Consider the following 2,709-nt stretch of genomic DNA (forward strand, 5'->3'; position numbering starts at 1 on the left):
CTGTGGGTTTCAAGCTGTACCTGAGCCTCACCTTCCATACATAATTGGGCTTGAGGTGCCTCAGAAGTACACGTGCTGCTGCTAGCTTCATGGTTCAGGGGGCTGTTGCAAAGAAAAGGAAGCAGGAGACTGAAAAGACTAAAACCAGCAAGATTTCATGGGAGCCCAGGAGCTCCCTTTCACAGAACACGTCAATGACAGAAAATTGTCCTGCAGTAAAGTTTTCCTCTCCAATGCTAACCAGTATCAGCTATTTGCTCCCCATGCCCAGTGGTGTCCATCTGGGATCTGCCACTGCAGACCATGAGCCCTTCGGGCAGGAAGCCATCTTCTGCTCTGGTTTTGCAGTACTGAGTACAGCTGAGCCTTGATACACACAGCTGAAGCTACCTTACACTTACCAAAGTAAGCATGAGCACCAGAAACAACTTTATGGCTGATTTTCTAGTGAAAAAATCTGTCTGCGGCCTGGAGCTGGTTGGGTCTCTGAACACTTTTCCCCAGGGCTGAATCACTGCAGAGTGGGAACTGCACGGGGTACAACCACAAAACCTCTTTATGATCCACCAGCCACAAGGAAGAAATTTTAATCCATCAGCCAAGGGCACATCCAGGGTACACAGGGCTGTGTTGTCGTGCCAGTCTTGGTTGGGGTAACATGTAGAGAAGAGGTAGATATTTGCTTGGGAAATTTTCCTTTTCTTTTTTATTTTTGGAATCTATTTTCAACGCTATTTGTCATATCTCTGCAATTTGTTTGTACAGCATTCATCTCCTCATCAGTGATGAAAGGCAGTGCTTTAAAGACTTTTTGGAGGCCTTTTAATGAGCTGTTTAAACCAATAAATTCAGTTAGGGAAAAATACCTTAGAAAGACTGATGATTATTAAATAGAAAGGATCTCCCAAGCCACAGCCAATCTGAAGGAGCAAGCACTGGGATGCAGAGCCGCTCTCCTCTCCGACTGCATTTCTGCAGTGCTAAGGGCAGTGAGTGAAAGTAATGGGGGCATCAGTGATGCCTTGAACCAGCACTCTAGAGAGATGGAGCACCACATCTGCATGTTCAGAGGGTCTTTTATAAGGTGGGCTGGCACAAGGACAGCCTTTAAAAATTATAGTGCATTTCCTTGCATAAATATAGCCTATAAATGCATATGCTTGTGCTTATGGGTGGAATGTCCTTCTCATACAAATTTGGGGACTCACTTTCAGTTCTGGAAGGTGGCTCAAGTCAGCAAAATGCAGGTCTGGCTTGCAGAAGGGGTTTGCTGCTAATGATGCAGTAAAAAAAGGTTCCTTCTGCAGGGTGTTTTCTGCAAAAATTAGTAATGAGAAGTTTGAAGTTCAATGCATCCATGGTTTAGGCCAAGTTTTGCTTTTAAAGCCAGTTACAACATCCACCAAAGTCCAACCACTCTCCTGCTGCCAGCAGGTGTACCCCAGGGCTGGGTCCTGCCAAGGGGTTCACCAGGCAGCATCCACTACTACTTCATATGCTATCTTTGGCAGTTGATGACTGAAGTCCAGGCTTTTCCAGCCTGCTCTGCCAACCAAGCCTGTTCTGTGTATTTGGGACAGACCCTAACACTCTCAGTTTATCTTTGAGTTTTAAATGATCACGTGAGTTGGCAGGAACCACATTAGACTGGGGGCTGTGGGACCAGCTGACAGCACAACACAGCCAGCCTCCAGGATTCCACAAAATCCCACTTTGAGTCCTATTCTTCTCTCTGCTACTTTAGTTCACTTTATGCTTTTCCCTGTAGATTTTGATTCCTTCTCTTCCTTTCCCTGTATTTCCTTAAGTGGTATTAAGCATCCAGCAGCTCCCAGCCCAGATCATATTTGCAGGTAGATACCAGCTTCCACGGAGCAATTCTGTCTTGCTCTGGCAGAGGAAAAATCACTCCTGCTCCAGCCAGACCTGATACTCTTAGCAAGGTAATACTAAAATATTGAAGTACATGAATTTCAATCAACCTAAAGTAAAAAATGAATTCCCTGGAGGAGCAGTACAGTTTCTTCCTCAGAGAGCTGCTGATTAGCAAGGTTAATTGTGTACCTGCCAACAGCAGTCAGCGCAAGTTTGCCCATGCCTTGTAAGGGATAAGCACCAATAACAGCATCCTCGCTATCCTTGGGTGTCTAAGCACATGCCAGCAGCTATAGCTCCAGCTTTGCCACTGGAATGGGAATTTGTGAGCAAGAAGATCTGGAGCTGAGGTCAGGCAACTTGGTTCATAGCTGAGCCACACCAGTGCCTCCCACAGCCTCTGCCAGCACATCGCCTCTGCCCTGGGCACTGGCAAGGACAGCGCTACTGAGCATGAAGATGTTGAGTGGTTTATACTAGACGAAGCCAAGCTTCTGCGTATTTATACTTACATGGCTCTTGCACAGTTACAGAAAAATCGCTGTCCAAATTTAGTGTTCTGAGCAGGGATTTGGCAGGCTAAGTTTTCCTGTGTTGAATCACAGGGTTATAAAAGCTCAGTCCCAGAGACAGGTCCAAAGAATGAACAAGATGACAGCAGCCACTGCCAGAGCATGGCAGCAAGAAACCCAGAGATGCTGGCCTCTGCCTCCTCCAGGTGCCACACACTGCTTGTGCAGGATTGCACCCTTCACTTTGGCCTGGAGCACTCAGGCAGGTCAGGAGCAGCTGCGTCCTCATGTGCAACCACTGAAAGGCTTCCCCCTTAACATG

The sequence above is a fragment of the Pygoscelis adeliae genome, unplaced genomic scaffold (genome assembly GCF_000699105.1).
Source record: "Pygoscelis adeliae isolate BGI_AS28 unplaced genomic scaffold, ASM69910v1 Scaffold223, whole genome shotgun sequence".
In the NCBI taxonomy this organism is placed as follows: domain Eukaryota; kingdom Metazoa; phylum Chordata; class Aves; order Sphenisciformes; family Spheniscidae; genus Pygoscelis; species Pygoscelis adeliae.